The sequence below is a fragment of the Labeo rohita genome, chromosome 25 (genome assembly GCF_022985175.1).
Source record: "Labeo rohita strain BAU-BD-2019 chromosome 25, IGBB_LRoh.1.0, whole genome shotgun sequence".
Classification (NCBI taxonomy): Eukaryota; Metazoa; Chordata; class Actinopteri; order Cypriniformes; family Cyprinidae; genus Labeo; species Labeo rohita.
The window spans coordinates 16,599,380-16,618,927 of record NC_066893.1 but is presented as its reverse complement, the minus strand read 5'-3'; the positions used below and the strand labels follow the sequence as shown (position 1 = coordinate 16,618,927).

General features: G+C 31.6%; 1 long non-coding RNA gene across 1 annotated transcript in view; it reads left to right on the top strand.

Moving 5' to 3' along the window:
• Window positions 1-1,178: 1,178 nt before the first annotated feature.
• Window positions 1,179-19,548, top strand: part of LOC127156859 (uncharacterized) — a 66,966-nt gene continuing 48,596 nt past the window's right edge. The window contains exon 1 of the long non-coding RNA XR_007825794.1: window positions 1,179-1,335. This is a non-coding gene — a long non-coding RNA (uncharacterized LOC127156859). The remainder of the gene's footprint in view (window positions 1,336-19,548) is intronic.

Here is a 19,548-nt window from a genome sequence, read left to right as displayed (position 1 = left end):
GGGTAATGGAGGAGGTTGGCACATTTCATTGACCTCTGCCCTTCATTAAACCGTTTTCCTTATCCAGCTAATATCATGTCTCAAGTGAGCCCCTCCACCTCCAGCCAAACAGACAGTTTCCCATTGAACCTGAGATCTCACCTCAGCGGAGTGACACCCTGCCGTGTTTTCTGTACGTCCTTGAAAATTAGGCCTAATAAGTCCTTTGCTCCTATTTGGAAAAAGAAATGGCCCTCATTACCACATCTTTTCCTCTGTGGTGTTGATTTACACTGAGCGCGTTGTGAGTCGATAGGCCTGACCGTTTACCATGGTGTCGCCAGCAGCCCTGACACCGTTAGTCCTTCGACACTGCCAGCAAAAAAGAATTATGAATTATTCAGCACTTGAAAGAAGTGTTTGTTATCCACGAGCATAATGAAAAGGAAATGTGCATTCGTCCTGAATTATTGTAAATTACCGACTATATGGGATTACCTTTCTGCCTCAGTAGTTGCTGAAACCAATTCACCTGCTTAGAAAAAAAAAAACAGATGGAGAAGGTTGTGACATCATAGTAAACGAGAATTCAGAAATATGCTTTTGATGTTCACTGAGGCAGTAACTGAATTCATTCATTTGATCACGCAAACTGGGACGTTCTCATACATGTAACTGCTTAATCTGTTCATCCCACCAAGTAAACAAAGATGTTTTTCATGTGTTTTAATGAAGGACAAATGCATCAAACCTTGAAAATGAAATATTTTAATTTCAACTTAAAGGGCTAGTATAGCAAAAATTACAATTCTGTCATTATTTACCATTTACTTGGGATTTGATTCTTTTGAATTTCAAGAAGGAATATTGAAACTAAAGTTTTAAAATAACAAAGAACGTGAGATGTTCTAATATCATTCATTCTTTTATTTTTTGTAAAAAGAAAAAAAAAAACACTCAATTCATAATGTGTAGGCTATTTTTAATTGCATATTGTCATATTAACAACCAGTTTGTTCTTGATTAATTTAGCTTGGCGTTATTCAGAAAGTGAGTCAGATTAATTGAGAGATTAATTGCTCCAATCGTTTTATACTTGTTTGTGACTGAGTAAAAAATAATCAATAATTCATAACAGTATTCGAACTCGTATATAGCAATTCATGGTTCTCCACTTACGTTACGTGATCACGTAAGAAATTAGTAACGTTCGTTCACCTGTCTACGTTGCTTGAAGACATGTCTCAGAAATACAGTGACTGACAAACGACAACATCTATCACCATATTCGGTAAATGCCGAGGACGTGTTGAAAGAGTTAAGGGCTCAGGCAGTCGCAGAATGAACTTCAAATAGGTAGGACTATATTTGTTTTTTCATTGTGAAACACGTTTTTATTCCCTGTAAAATACTGCAAACGGCTCTCGAGTTGTTGACACTGATCTGTGATGAATCTCAGGCTTGATTTAGACTTGGTGAGGCGCGCCAGAATGCTTATTCTTTTTTATTTTGCGTACGAGACAAAGTTATCCTTGCCACCTGTCTGTAATCGATTCAGTAAAAGAGTCATTCGTTCGGGATATGTTCTTCATTGGCCGCGCTTTAGGATCCGACTCATTAGTGAGTCATTCGCTCGACAATTGTACTTAAAGGGATAGTTCACCCAAAAATGAAAATTCTATTAATTACTCGCCCTCATGTTGTTCCGAACCCATAAGATCTTCGTTCGCTTTCGAAACACAAATTAAGATATTTTTGAGGAAATCCAAGAGCTCTCTGACTCTGCATAGACAGAAAAGCCCAGAAAGGTACCAAGAACATTGACAAAATGGTGACAAAAGTGGTTTGAATGTAATTTTATGAAGGTACGAGAATACTTTGTATGCGCAAAGCCTAGCACCATTTTGGAGAGTATTACGACACATGCACACGCTTTCCTCTAAACGTAAACAAAGCGCGGTGCATGTGTGTATTTCAGCAGCATGCGTTGTTTACATTCAAAGAATGCGTGCGCATGCGCCGTGATACTCTCCGAAATCGCGCTGGGCTGACTTTGACGGTTGAATCGGCTCATTCGGTTTTTTTAGAGTCCTCAGCAATCCTCTGCAAACTTCGGCAGTTTGTTGAACTGGCTTATTTGGTTCTTTTTGAGTCATCGGATGTGCTACTTCAGATGTGCTACTTTGGCTGTGCGTCTTGCGTCATCTACCCAAAACTACAGTTTGATTAATTTAGATTTTATGAACCGGCTCAACCGGTTACTTCCTAAGAACTGGCTCAAAAGAACGATTTGTTCAAGAATCAAACATCACTAAAAGGGATAGTGCACCAAAAAATGAAAATTCTGTCATTAATTAGGTTGCTCACTCTCATGTCGTTCCAAACCTTTAAGACCTTTGTTCCCCTTAAGGACACAAATTAAGATATTTTTGAAGCATGTGTCTCCGAAAATGGTGCTAGGGTGACACGGAGGAGAATTGCTGAATAAAGTTATTTTATGTTTTTTGCACAACTGAAAGTATTCTCATAGCTTGATAAAATTACGGTTGCACCACTGATGTCACATGGACTATTATGTCGTTGTTGTTGGTACCAACATAGTAGGATCCTTGCTGTCTATGTAGGGTCAGAAAGCTCTCGGATTTCATCAAAAATATCTGAATTTGTGTCCTGAAGATGAATAAAGGTCTTACGGGTTTGGAACGACATGAGGGTGAGTAATTAATGAAAGAACTTTCATTTTTGGGTGAACTATCCCTTTAACTGGTCACACTGTGTAATTTACTCAAATAAAATTTCTAATCAGAGTCACTAATCAGAGTCATTCGCTCTTCACTGGTATATGATTGTGTTTCTTTTTTTAATAAGTTTAACGTACCAATTTTATGTATTTATTTACCAATTTAATTTTTTATCCACCTAATGCAAACCAGTTGAATAAGTGTCAATTTCGTGTTTCAAATCTTTAAATGGTAGGGTAAACTTGGTAGTATAATACAGCTCTAACCTGTTTCTTCTCAATTTTAAGTATTTTTCCAGTTCACAACCTATTTTGCACAGATGTGTGTATAATGTGCATGTGTGTATGATGGCAAATCGATAAAAATGTTAGTTCTCTTCATATATTCTTGCAAAAACAATGCTTAAAATGCAAGTCCAGTGCATCCATTAGTTTTCCAGACAGCATGATGAAAACGTAGACTCCTGTTCTTGTGATAATGAGGGGGATTGGAATTGGGCTGAGATCCTCCGCTTCCACGGACTTGTTTTTTGAGGTCAAAGCGCTCTGTGAACCAAGACATGTACTGTTTTCTCACATCTGCCAATTTGTTCTCCTACTTTTTGGACTATGGTAATCAGGGAGGAAAAAGCGTGTTGACTAGCGAGAGGGACTTCATTTTCCCTTCCATTCCATATCCTGTCTATCAAGATGTGGTCTCCATCTCATCTACGTATCATTATATGTTGCTGCGTGTCACGCTTATTTTCCTCACATGCCATTAGGGCCGGAATGTGGATTGCAATAATAGGAGACAGCGGCGGATGTGTGTGTTTGTGAATCTCAGTAATGTACACAATGCTAACATTAGCTGTGCTGGACGTGCGTATGAATGGCTGAGCAGAAATTGCTGTGATTTGAATGACGTTTGGCATTATGTGAAGTGACACGGGAAGGTGATAACCCAGCTAAATGCTCGCTTTTGTTCGGTGTAATTTTAAATGAAACTAACGACGTCTCTGTGTCATTTTGACATGGCTCTGGCGTTCTTTCTGCTAGCAATGACATGAAAAGCTACAAGACAGTGTATTAGAGCATGTGAGGAAGATTGGCTGAGGCTAAATTTCTCTGTCTGATAATCAATTACATGCCAATTGTTTTGAGTTCAGCTTTTGCTAGCGTACCTTTATTCTGAAGTACTTTCAATGAAGATCTTGTTTTTAATTTTAAGGCTTTATCTAATTTGCGCTATGCTTTTATCGTTGACATTTTTACTGGCGAGAACTGGAAGAAGCCTATCAAAAAGTCAGTCCTTAATGGAAAAACTCTGAAATTAACACATCCTGTTGAAATAAGACGGAATGTCTGACTGAAGATACCGGTTTTAACCTTCTCCAATTTAGAAGGAAGAAACCTCAACCTCGGTCCCTTGACAACACTAATTCAAACTGCAAGAAGATGTACAAGGACATCAAATGAGGACCCATTAGATCCATCTGTGGGTTGAAAATTAGGCCTGGGAAATTATATCTGACATGAAGCATAATTACCTTTCAGTGAAAGTGAACATAGATCACAGGTTTCCTGTTGAGGACTCGTGAATCATCTTGCAGTCACCTATTTTTTTAAAGACTCAACAAAGGATTGGCATCAGGTGTCAGTGCTAATGAATAAGTGTATAATAAATGTCTTCGATGACTGGCAGAGGCCAGGAGGATAAGATGGCTTTGGAGCTTCGTAGATTGATTCAATTCAAGTATTTCTTGAATTGCAAATTGCTCTGCAATTTTGTTGCTACACTGTTAGCTTGATGTAAAGTGGCCCCAAAAAGTATTTGGACACTTTTGGATACCAAAGCCACACTTAAAATTGCCTTAATGTCATTGTGTTATATATAAAATATCAAACCAAGTGGCATCTGCAAAAATGACCTTTAGAACTAACTTTTTCTTAGCTGGATGTGTGAAGTCATATGTGAAGAACTTAAAGTTTTTGTAAAAAAATTGCTTGAAAAACTATTATTTTTTTTAAAAATACAGATAAAAGTATTTTCTGCCCTCAAATCTGGTATTGCTGTGTTGGTGTATTCCAGACTCACTGTCAGTTTGCGTATTTAGGCTATAGTGACAGGGAACTTTCAGTACTCTTCCACAGGACTTATTGATATTGATCAACAAATGCACTCAAAAAGCAAGTTCATTGTCTTTATGGGTGTTAACGCTAATTCTATCCGGAACGATCCAATTAACTGTCCTTATGAGTGAGTCATTGCATCATTTACTCAACTGTTTCATTCAAAAACAGTAGGTGCGTTTCCACAGATTTGTGCAAAACTTATTTTATATTTTATAAATGTCAATAAAAAACTGTTGCGAAATGACGTTTCCATTGAACAATGTTATGTGACTAAAATGGATTTTTTTTTTACTCCTGCGAGTAATGTCATGGCGATGGGTGGGGCTCTACGGTGCAACCATTTCAGTGGCATTTGCCACCGAAAACTACTGCGTGTGCCTATGAAAAAATATTTAGCGACTGTGCGACTGACCCGATCAGCATATGTGTGTTTGCGCTAAGGGGATTTTTAAAGGTTTCCACATGTTTTTGAGTAATGTTGAGTAATGTATCACAGACATATCTCACAAATCCTTTCATAAACAAAGTGTAGAGAGAGTGTAAATAAGAGATTCATTGTCCAGTGTAGAGAGCTTCGTTGATTATAATGGAACTTTGTGCGATCGTGATAAACTAAGATGAGTGACAGCTTTTAATGTGTTTGTAAATTAGATATTGTTTTAAAGGAGAAGTCCACTTCCAAAACAAAGATTCACATATAATGTACTCACTCCCTTGTCATCCAAGATGTTCATGTCTTTCTTTCTTCAGTTGTAAAGAAATTGTTTTTTGAGAAAAACATTTCTGCATTTTTCTCCATATAATGGACTGGTATGGTGCCCTGATTTTGAACTTCCAAAAGGCAGTTTAAATGCGGCTTCAAACAATCCCAAATGCGATTGTAAACGATCCCAGACGAGGAAGAAGGCTCTTATCTAGTAAAACGATCAGTTATTTTCATTTAAAAAATACTATTTAAATACTTTTTCATCTCAAACGCTTGTCTTGCCTTTCTCCCCCTGAACTCTGTGTATCTGACTCAAGACAGTTAGGGTATGTTGAAAAACTCCAATCGTATTCTCTCCTTCAACTTCAAAAATAATTTCAAAATCATCCTACATCACTGCAGAAGTACCGACCCAGTCTTTGCAAAGCGAACATGCAAAGAAGATCAAACACCCTTAACAAAAAAGGTAAAACAGCGATATAGGACAATTTGAAGGAAGAACATGAGATCGGAGTTTTTAGACATACCCTAACTGCCATGAACTGGAAAAAACAGTCTAGGCAGAGCATTTGGCATTAAAAAGTATATAAATTGCATTATTTTAATGAAAATACACACACATATATATATATATATATATATATATATATATATATATATATATATATATATATAGTGTTTATTTCTATATTTCAGTACACATTTTAACTTTCATTGAAGTTTTATAAGCTGTTTTTACATTTTTTTTTTTTATTATTAAAGTTTTAAAGTCAAAATATCTAATTTTAGTTAAAAGTTTTAATCTAATATTTATATTTTATTTCAGTTGTATTTTAATTAACAAAAACAACAAAAAATGGTTTTAGTTATTACTTGCATTTTAATAGTTTGTGATTACTTGGAGTAATTTTTAGTGATAATTTAATATTATTTATATGTATTATAGTATTTATTGGTATTTTAAATTAGCTTTTATTTTTCATATTTTCAGTATACTTTTAACTTTCAACTATTAACTATTATTAACTATTGTTGTTTTTTTTTATTTTTTTTTATTTCATTTACCATTAATATTTATATTTTACTTCAATCATATTTTATTTGTTTTATTTGATTTATTTTTTTAACTTAAAATCTTTATATCTTTGCATTATACTTAAGCAATGTTCAATGAAAGGTCCAACTAGTTTTCAGGACCAATATACCTTTGTTATTTTTTGATAAAATCATAAACTGCTGATAAGCAGTGTGCAAACAATTATTTTATTTATTTTTTGTTATTCTGTTTTGATCTCAAGGTTGAAACTCCTATTTTCCAGGCTCTACTTTATTCCGCTTCAGTAACTCCCCAGGGAGGTGAAGTTAATGGGTTCAAGTATTGCTTAAATTTTGAGGATATACTAGACGAACACTCATGCGTTACTCCCATCCACAGCTGGGTCAGGTGTAAGTGTTGCCTGAACAGAGACTGAAGTCTTTCCCATCTCTCTCTCCAACCCATGTGCACATCTTTCCTTGCGTCTTTCGGCACCGAAAAAGGGCTTGAGGCGGAGAGGGTCTGTAGGCCTTTCCCTGGAGACACGGGAGCCCATCTGTCTGTGTGTGCCACTGAAGCTAAACTAGCGGCGGGCACGACTCCTCCTCAGAGAGCCCCCCTCCCCCCGCCCCAACTTCTACCACAGACGGCAGATGGCGCGCAGCCTCCTCGTTCCTTTGCCATGTTTGTTTAATACATTTAATTAATATTCTTCCTCAATAGAGACCCACCACAGACCCTCCCTCCAGCCTCCCTGTCGTGTCGTCCATCGCCATCTTTCGTCGTTCTTCCTCTCCTTCTCGACTCTCCGCTGCTCTTTTCTGATGGACAGACTGGCATTGGACAATTATACACACAAGAGGCTAACAATGCCCTAGAGTAGTCTCTAAATGAAAAGCTCCATGTGTTTTCTCGTAGTGTCAGATGTATTAATCACACGTCGCCCTCAGGACACGTAAAAGACCCCCTGAGAGCCTCTTGCATCAATACTAACCATGGCGTCTTAATGCGTTGGTTAACCAATATAGTGCTGAGGAATTTTTGAGAAAGTTTCCCTTGGGTGTCACTGGCCTAACATTTAATAAGGCTGTGTTTAAAACGCAGTTTTGAGCTGGGAATTTTTTGGATTTAATTTTGACCAAAGGCCAGTTTATGCAAAAGTCAGTTGTGGCTTGTTATCCCATGATTGGGACAGAAGGGAGTAGCTGTCGTTTTAATACTCTGACAAGTGCTTCTCAACAAGAGCTAGGGCAGATTTGAATTGGGCAAATTGGCAGATACTGCTAGGTATCGATGAAAGGTCAAAAGATCTTCAGTGTGTGTTTCTTGCTCTCTAAAATCTATCTCTACTGACACCAAACATACTGCTTTTTCTGTTTTATATTCATTAGTACAATTTCAATATCTTGTAACTACTTATCTATCAGATACATCAAATAAATAGTGTTCGTTTGAACTCTCTGTTCATTAAAGAATGCTGGAAAAAACCTGCAATATTTGTACAAAATTATTAAGCAGAACAACCATTTCAACACTGATAATAAGAAATGTTTAGGACGATTTTAAATGGATTGTGTGACATTGAAGACTGGAGTAGTGACTGCAAAAACAGTACAATTTTGAAATATTTTTACTATTTAAAATAATCATTTCTATTTAAGTATTTTTAAAAATGTATTTTATTCCTGTGATCGAAGCTAAATTTTCAGCATCTTTACTCCAGTCTTCAGTGTCACATGATCCTTTATAAATCATTCTAATGTGCTGATTTGCTGTTCAAGAAACATTTTTTATTATTAGTATCAATATTTAAAACAGTTGAGTACATTTTTAATTCAGGATGATGAATAGAATTATCAAAAGATCAGCATTTTTCTTTGGTAACATTACACACTAAACCATTCAAAAGCTCAGAATAATTCAAAATATACGTGTGTATATATCGCATACTTTAAATTGATCAAAAGTGATGATAAAGACATTTGTAAAATTACAAAGGTTTCTATTTCAGAAAAATGCTGTTGTTCTGAAATAAATAGAAAACTGTTATTTTAAATAGTAAAAATATTTTAAAATTGTACTGTTTTTGCTGTACTTTGGACCAAATAAATGCAGGATTGGTGAGCAGAACAGACTTTAAAAAAAAAAACATTAAACCTTTAAAAATTATATCACAAATTTTAATACCATAGACATTTCATAATTCTTGTTGCCAGTGTCAGTATCACTAAAAAAATAATTCAAGCCTAAATAAAAAAAAAAAAAACTCAAGCTCACTGGAGATGAGTAAACAGTCAAATAAACAGTTAAATAAAAATAAGAAACTAATTACAAGCAAAAATGCTACAGGCATTGTATAAAGTAATCTAATGTATAAAAACACTGGATATTCTTCAGTGTGTAAATAAAATATATATTTCTTCTTATTAAAGTGTTTAGTCAAGATCAGTGAGAGATTATATCTTTTGTTGTTTTATTAACATAAACGACAGACAGCAGGAGTATTAGACTGCTGTCACTTTAAGAACTACCCAGATCCAATATACAGTACCGTTTTTTCTTTCTCAGCTGTTTATTTTCAATTAAGACCTAAATTACTGTTTACGAGGATACTTGCAAAGATGGGCACATGCAAGTGTGTGCATTTAATCGCTCATGACCTATAAAGCGGCAAAAACAGTTGCTGCTGATTGTATTTTAACGGGTTAAAATCACTTGTTTTTATACCACAATGCTTAAAATGTGTGCAAACGGTACATTTTTATGGCCACATAGCACGGCAATATCATGTGAGCGCGTAACTGCGGTAGTCAAAAGTTGATAGTCTCAAATTTCTACTGGTTAGAGGGACAGAAAATACAGTTTGTACAGTATAAAAACCATTACACCTAGGGTTGGGTATCGAGAACCAATTTCATTTTAGAACTGGTTCCAAATCTGAATCGCCAGCGGGGTTGCCACGTTTACACAATTAAACCCACCCCATTGCTACTCAAAACTAGCCCAGTTGCATTTCAAGGGGGATCCCCCAATAAAAATGGCATTCCATACACATTATTTTTGTCGGGGTTCCCCTGGTAAATTCGTATTTCAGGCGCTAAATGTGATATAATTGGGGTCGCTTTAACCCGTGGACATCAAAAACAACCTGCGGCAAGAGTATTACAGTAGCCCAGTTTCGCAGGAAAACCGCAGACTTGGCAACACTGAGTGCCAGCACAGTGAACAGCGGTCCCGGTGCGGGTTGTGTGTCCGTTCTCAAACCGTTCCGTGCATTTCCACTCCAAAAAAAGGTTGTTCCGAGCCGGATCTGATTTCTCTTTGACATTTACTGCCCAATATGCACAAAAATACGTCAGTATATCCTATAAACATGGCTGTTTTTTTGTCGAAAGTGAAAGTGAAAGTAAACAGATGAGAAAGAAAATGCATGTGTAACAGTATTTTTAGATCTGCGTGCGTTTGGTGTTAAAGAGACAGCAGCCTAATGAACATGGTGCCTTTTATTAATGTTAATCCAAGAACAAAAAATTATTCACTGCTTTTGACTGAATATCTTTCGTAACTTTAATGAGGATTCATCTATATTTTATTTATGAAAAGAAAACTATGCAGTGTTTTTAAACGTTTGATTAAAATTTCTGTACCTACAATTTGTTCAGTTGTATTTATTTATGCTATTGCTAATTTATTGTTCCTATTTTCCTGTTTATTTGTCTTTAACAATTTAATGTTTGAAATTTATATTAGTCTAAATGTTTTTGCTGTCATATTTTAAAACCATAAGTTCCTCTTAAGCCTAAGTGTTCTGTACACTGTAAAAAACAATTTGTTGAGGCAACTTAAAATAATTTGTAACCTGGCTGCCTTAAAATTTTAAGTTCAGTCAACTCAAAAAAAAGTTTATTCAACTTGAAATGTTAAATTATACTAAGTGACAACTTAGATATTTGAGTTGAATCAACTTAAAATTTTAAGGCAGCTGGGTTACTTACCCATCTGTTAAGTTTAGCAAACACAAATATCTAAGTTGTTACTTAGTACAACTTAACATTTCAAGTTGAATAAACTTATTTGAGTTGACTGAACTTAAAATTTTAAGGCGGCAGGGTAACAAATTATTTTAAGCTGACTCAACAAATTGTGTTTTTTATTTTTTACAGTGTATTAGGGGTGTGCGATACTGACAAAAAAATAATATCTCAATATTTTCTGGGATTTTATCAATTAGACAATATTTTGCTGAGTGTGTTATTGGGCTGGTATCTTAAGGACTACCATGGACAGCTGACTCCTAATTTATTTATTTATTTTTTGTGGTGGTCAGTTCACACTGATAGAAATTAATATTTTCCAATAAGTTTAAATAGATTTTTACCTTTTATGGGCATTTTAACTTTTAAATTTTTTCTAAAAGTGTGCATTATCTTTTGAGTCAAATTCTTACATTTGGTCTGTTACCAAGCAAATGATATCAGTATCAACAAAATTCATCTAAGCTGCATCTGAAGTGGCATTTAGATCTGTTTAATGCAGGTCATGTATGCCTTTAACCTGCAGTTACAAATGCATAAATAATGTTTTGATATTTTAAACATAAAACGTTAAATACTGATATTTGAAATGAATTTTGCTTACGTTATTCAGCTGCAACAGAAAGCTTTGTAAAAATACAGAAAAAAAATGTTTGACTTAATTTTTATTGACTTTTTATCTTATTGGAATCGAAACAAGGAATCATTAAGAATTGGAATCGATAAGTAGAATCGGAATAAAATTCAACTGATATTCAACCCTAATTACACCTATGGTCGCTATAAAACATGGAAACCCAAAGTAAGTGACAAATCATCCAAGAACATTTTTAGTTAGAAAAAAAAAAATTTAAATTTTTTTTTTTTTTTTTGAAAAATGCCAAAAAGTTGCTTTTTGGAAGAGACCATTTAGAACAATTGTTGACTGTTTTTGACTTCATTAACTCCCTTCTTTTTTAAGCACTGCTTCTGGTGAATAAGATAAATGTCTTATGTCTTTAAAAACACTTTGCTATCACGATTGTATCACGCTACCAAAGAATCCGATGAATAAGTAATCATAAGCGAAGATGGTGTCGATGACAGCGTTAATGACGTTAATTGCGAGCAACAAAAGGAACAGCAGTCAAATAAAGCACATCTGCTTCATTGAAATCATCCAAATCGTCTTTGTGTAATAATGAAGACGTTAGTGGAAAACAGACCGACTGTAATCTGTTTACAAGCACTGAACTGGGAGACCGTCCAACGCCTTAGGGCAGCGCTAACACAACACTGCTCGTCCCCCCCACTTTCACCCAGATGTACATGGCACATTTCTCTATCAAACAAGAGCATTTACATACGCAGAGCAGGACATGAGCAAATCAAAAGTGTCATTAGCATATGCACCACGGGCTCATTTGACTTGCTAACGTGCCGGGCATGGATTTTGCCACTATGGATACGTTTCTCTCTTTTCACTAAGACAAAGGTTATCTGACATGTAATCCAATTTGGAGTATCCTTGGGGCCTGCTTTATTTAAACAAGGATCTGGCTTGGCAAGACTGAAGCCGGTTTGTGCATATCTGCATAGGGAATATTTTAATTGATTTAAATCATGTAGCACGATGGTGCCAAAAGAATCCATCTTTGTTTCCCCTAGAACATCCCCCAAATTATCTGTAAGCTCTCTTTATTGTTATTTTAGATTGTAATGTGCTTTTTGCAGGAGGAGCCAAGCGATTCTCTTTAAGGCCATGTTTAATTTAAGACTTTTTATACCTGAATAATTCACCTATGTATTGAACTGCACACTAACTGACACACAACCACATACACATCATGCATATTTGATCTACATTCACTCACTGCTTATTTTATGACTGAGGACTGCGGCAACATTTTCAGGACATTAAAACAGATTTTATTCAGCACTCACATAAAGACTAATACTGCCACCAAGTGGTTAAACAATGCACTTGGGCATTACTGCGTTGTTTGTTAAGAATGGGAATTATTTATTTTTCCATGTGCAAAGACCCACTTATCCTGCGTGAGGGACACATTAAATGTGATCGTTTTATATTGTCACTGTTCTAAACAAAAACATTATTTTTCAAAATAGTTATTCAAACAAACTGATAAATAATATTAATACAAATGCAGTGTTTTCTGTGGTTTTATGCTAATATTTAAAATTAAGTACGAAAGTCAACATTCACGGGCCTAAAAATACATTTTGGAAATTAATTTTTTTAGTATTTTATGTGGTTGTATGCTAAGTGTATTTTTTTTTTTTCTACTCATTCTTAGATAACTATTAGATATATACATATTTATTAAATATCAGTTCTGTTTTGATTAATATTTAAAGTGTTTTTCACTATATTTACTAATTATACTTTATAATACTTTATACTTTACTATATTATACTTTTCACAAAATATGATAGTTTAAACACATTTAATAAATATTTAAAATTAAGAATGTTAACATTCACAAAGTTACAAATAAATGACATTTAAATTTAAAATGACATTTTATGTTGTTACTGTTCTAACAAAAATAAATTATTAAACAAAAATAATTCTCACCAAAAATAAACTATTATACAAAATAATTATTCAGAACATTTTTATTCTATAATATTAATGTTAATATTAATACAGTATTTTATGTGGTTTTATTCTAAGTGTATTTTTTTTCTACTCATTAATAGATGGTTATTAGATAAGATACATATTTATTTAATATCAGTTCCATTTAGATTAATTTATATGGTGCTTTTCACAATATATAATGTATAATGTTTCCAAATATTATAAAAAATTTGTTTAACATATTTAATAAACATTTAAAGTTAAGAAATGTAACATTCACAGGCCTAAAAATAAATTTTGAAAATTAAATCATTTTATATTGTCACTGTTCGGAACAAAATCAATTATTATTCAAAATCATTATTCAATGTATTCTATAAGTAATATTACTATAAATACAGTATTTTATGTGGTTTTATGGTAAGTGTATTTTTTTCTACTCATTATTAGATGATTATTAGATAAATATTTATTTAATATCAGTTCCATTTGGATTATTTGTATAGTGCCTTTCACAATATATATATATACTGTTTTAAAATATTATATATTTTTTGTTAAACGTTTAAAAAATATTTTAAGTTAAGAATGTTAACATTCACAGGCCTAATAATACATTTTTAAATAATTAAAAAAAATAAAGAAGTATATAGCGTCATTATTCTAAAATAAATTATTATTCAAAATAGCTATTCAAAACACATTTTTATACTATAAATAAAAGTAATATAAATACAGTATTTTATGGTTTTATTTAAAAAATATTTTTTTACTCATTATTAGATGATTCAAAATCCATATTTAAACATATTTAATGAATATTTAAAGTTAAGAATGTTAACTTTCAGAGCCCTAAAAATTAAGTTTGTGTGTGTGTATATATATATATATATATATATATATATATATATATATAGTGTAATTTTTATTAAATGAATTTCCACCCCCATGTAATGAAAAGGTTTTTTTTTCTTTTCTTTTTTCTTTTCTTTTTTCTTTTCTTTTCTTTTTTTTTTTTTTATTAATTCATTTATTTTAACTTTGCCATGGAACTACTTTAAAAACCACTTGATTAAAGGTCTATAAAAGTTCAGCTTCTTCCAAACCTTTTTTTTTTAAATCCATCCATCCTTACAACTTGCAGTATCCAAATTTATTTAACAAATAAATTAATAAAAATAACACACAGCAATTGCGATTACATTTTTGGTCACATAAATTAATGTACAGCTACATGCGGTCTTCAAGAAATTAATAAATAAACATAATCCGTCCATTTATCAGAACCTAACTAGCGCCCACCTCCCGTCACCATCACTAAATCTAGCTATTAACACTTCAGTTTGTTGTGACACTCGTTCCTGTTTTGAGTTCATCTTTCACCATAAGGCTTCCTCAGACAGCCCATAAATCAGATAAATAGCTCAACAGATGACCTTTGACCTTTCAGGTTTGCTCTCTGGTCACTAGGGCACAAGACATGTGTTAGGTGGGGTACGTGATAGTGTGTGTGCATGCGTGTGTGTTTGTTTTAACGGGCTTGATGAATGACATCTGAATCCTTATTGACTTTCACTAGACTGAATAAACAGACCTCGTTCGTGGACTCTAAACTCAGTTTATCTGTTAGATCAACCACTTTAAAATGTCAAAACATAAGGCCAACTTCATACCACAAGTTTCTTCATAATAATATAATATTGAGTCTAACTCGCAGTAAAATGTTTGTTTTGGTTGGTTAATTCCGTTCATAGGATGGTGTGTTTTTTAAACCCAGGTGTTCGTACAAGACTGTGATGCATTTAAAGCTGGCTGAGGTCTGGCAGTTTACATCATCAATCTGTGCCGCGAGAGACTGAACTATGGTCACATTCCATAGAGACAGCTCATAATGACCTGCCACAGCAAGATAAAATGCACCTTTCTCAGCTTCCCGTCATAACGGAAACGGACGGTAGAAGGCACTCTTCTCCCTTTCGCTCCTTTCATTGCGGTATTGTGACTGGAATTGAGCTTCTGTAGAGTATGTAAAGATATAGTTTTATTTTCCTTCATAAAGTAATATATCATTGATGTGTCTTATGTGAAATGGTCAAAGGTTATATTTTCCCCATGTTCGTTTGGATAACTTATTGTCCTGTGGAAAGGTTTTCTTATTTCCTGTTAGTTTTGTGCCAAGCAAAATATGTTTTTGCCATGTTTTGCCAAGCCAAATATATGTTTTACAGAAAGAGAGAGCCTGCTGATTTTCAGGTCTGCCAAGCACTTCCTCAAAAGCAAAGGATTTTAGCTACTTTTTGTTGAGTTACTTAAAGGATTTATACTGGTATATTCATGTGCGACATCTTTTCGCTGCTTTCATCGAATTTATTTATTGATTTATTTATTTGAGATAAAAATAGAAATGTAAATATTATAAATATACATTTATTATTATTATGCACACACACAACATATCTAACAAATACATAACTATTCTAAACATATATTTAATATTAATGAATCTTTGTTTTATGTAAACACTATATAAAATTTAAACCATATATAAATTATTTAAACCATATATAAAATTGGTATGAATATATTAAATATTTATAATTATGTTCTATTTTTTAATTCAAATATTTTGTTTACTTACAAAAAATACGTATTATAATACATATTATGTATTTTTAAAAATCTAAATAGATAGATAGATAGATAGAAGTATTTATAATTTCTATTTTTAATAGTATTTATATATATGTATGTATGCATAGAATATATATATAACAAATGTGTAATTATTCTACACGTATTTATACACTTTATATTTCACATAAATAATTGTTATAAATGTCATATTTACAATAATTTAATTTTTTGTATTTAAATATTTTTATTTTGTGTGTGTGTGTGTGTGTAATAAATAATTAGCATAAATATAGTTCATATTTTTTAATTTAAATATTTTTTTTATGTAAAAATACACACTTTAATACATATTATTATGAATATTTATTTTATCTGACAAAGTAGATCAATTTCGATTTCTCATAAATATTATTCAATAGAAAATATTATATATATATATATATATATATATATATTTAATTAATTAAATTAATTGTTATAAATATATTTACTATAGTATGTTATTTTTATATTTAAATATTAAAAATGACATATTTTAATACATGTAATTTAAAATATATGTATTTTAATATGGTCTAAATAGATTTCTGAGTTCTTATAAATATTATTTAATATAAATATATAAATATTATTTGGTTTATATACATGATTATATACATTTCATTTCTCTACATATAATCCCTCATAGTCTTATTCAGTCTAATTATTCCTTCTCAGATCTGTTTTTCTTTTTTTGAATACTTTTTTATCCTTTATTTCTTTTCAACTTACAGTAATGCAAGAGACACCAAAACTAATATAATGAATAAAACCAACCAATCAACTGCAAGAACATCTGAATTACAAGCCAAACTCTATGTGCAACTTTAAACAAACGAAATGTTTCTTAGTCGTTTGATTCATGGTTGTAAAGCGTGGTGTGGGCAGAAATGTCTCCATGCAACACAAACAAACGGTCTGTCAATAACAGCTGCAGAGCGATATTCATCCTATGGCCTTGTGAACTGCGTTTCTTTTTTCAGTGCAAATCATCATATTTGCGCAAGATGCTATCGCTTTTGTGGAAATGCCTCTTCCGAGTTTCAACATCTCGATAAGGCGATTGTTTACCCTGTTAAACGAAGTATTGTTCCTTTTCCCAAATTAGCCGTGACAAACGAGGGGAGATCATAATGAACTTTAGCTGCTACTGGGAGTGCTGCAGGAACTCACTATCCTTTATTTTCTTTGGGCGCTGAGTTCCCAGAGGTATTTCAGAGAAGTTTCAAGCATGCAGACCGCTTACTCATTACCTCTGCTGTCGTTAAACACCATCTTTGACTTATTACATTTTCCCCCTTTGCTGTTTGGAAGATACTTTGATATTCTTTAGCTGAATCAAATCCAACCACAGTTACGTTATTCCTGACCAGGACTTGGAAAGGAATATTTGCTTAAAACCTATAACACAGTAGGTTAAAATAAGTAACAAGTAAGTAGTCAGTTTCTTTTTAAGGAAAGACAACAAAATGTTGTGCATATGATTAATGTTATTAAAGTATGGGTGTTACATTTTGCAGTTATGGGTAATGTTTCATACTTGTTGACCTTGAATAATATATGATAAATTCCACACTTCAAACTGCACATTTTATTTATACAATACATATTGTAATAATTATTAACAACAACGTGTTATATAATACTATTATTACTATTATTATAATTTAATTATAATTTATTTTAATTTAGATAAACAGTATTAGACATTTAGAAATATTAAAATGCATATTATTATATTTTTATATTATTATAGTATATTATTACATATAATTATTATAATAATTATAAATATTTATTTTTATTTTATTTGAAAAATATTTTTTATAATTTTGATATTATAATAATATTATATATTGTTTGTAAAAATCCACATATAAATGTATATTATAACTATATATTCATATTTAATATTCATTAACCTTTGTTTTGTAATTGTTTTGCATTTCATATATTTAATACATGTATAAATATTAAATGTACATAATTGTAAATAAATCACATTATTATTATTTTTATTGTTTTTATTATTAAAAACAACAATGTATTTTTTTATTAAATATTAAAATATACAAGTATTATAACTATATATTTAACACTTAAACATTTATATTTTTGATTTTTTTGATTTTCATATAATTATAATTTAATATATAAATATTTTAATTCATATATATAATTGAATATACTTCATTATTATTATTAATATTAATTGTATTTGTATTTTATATATATATATATATATATATATATATAAAATACATATTATATATATATATATATATATATATATATATATATATATATATATATATATTATAATATTTAATACATGTATTAATACTAGATTAATGTACATAATTGTAAATATACCACATTATTATTATTATTATTATTAATAAACATTTTTAATAAATATTAAAACATTCATTGTATATTATAACTATATATTTAATACTTTTAGACATTTTTATTTTATCATTTTTGTATTTCATATAATTATTTAATACATAGACTACGTAATACATAGATTATTTTAGATACATAATTGTATATATTTTAATAATAATAATAATAATAATATTAATAGTAGTAGTAGTAGTAGTTATTATTTTGATATTTTATCTGAATGTTACATACTTTTTGTAAGCATTACAACATAAAGGTATATTATAACTATATATTCATATTTAATATTCAGAAACATTTTTAATATAATTGTTGTATTTTTATAAATATTTTTGAATACATATACATACTAGATTTGATTTATGTACATAATTGTAAATATTATTATTATTATTATTATTATTATTATTATAAAAACAACATTTTTTATAAATATTACAATGTATGTGTATGTTATAACTATTTAATTTTAAACATTTATATTTTATAATTTTTGCATTTCATAGAAATACTATTTAATAAATAATTTAATTTAGATACATAATTGTATATTATTATTATTATTATTATTATTATTAAGAACAAAACAATATTTTTTACGGTAATCATTATAATAATGGCCACTTTAATAGATGATGATGATGATGATGATGATGATGTTTATGTCATTGATAATTTGGTGTTAATAAAATGAGACTTACTGATGGGGCTCTTGAGGTACAAAAAACAAAAAAGATGGGGAAGCTTTGCATTGGATGAAGATGACTAATTCATGTTTTGCAGTGTTGGGGATTCATTTAATGGTCACTCTATACAAAGCACCTTTTTTTCCTTCTGTCATGCAATTTATCAAGTTATAATTCTTTTGTCAAAAATGAAACAACTGAATCTGAAGTCTGTGTGAAGTGGGGAATTTTTGGCCCAGAAAAAACTGCTAATTTGCAGATTCCTGTTCAATGACTAGTTCATTTAAAACATGCCGATCTGGCATTGAGAAACACCAGCCACTCGCGCCGAGACTTCCCATCTTCCAAAAGTGGGAATTTTAAGAGGGCTTTAAATCAAAGCCGGTTCCTTCATTGCCCACTTTTACATCCCGGAGTGAGTTATAGTGGCGTGGCGCTGGTGTTTGAAGAGCGGCTACACGTGTGGACAGTAGAAGGCTTCTCTGAACAACCTGTCCTCTGTTTTCTCCAGAGATAAGTGGCAGTTGGAGGGTAACCTCCTGGCCTCTAGGGCTGCAGCTGGGAGAACAGGCCTCCTGCCAGACC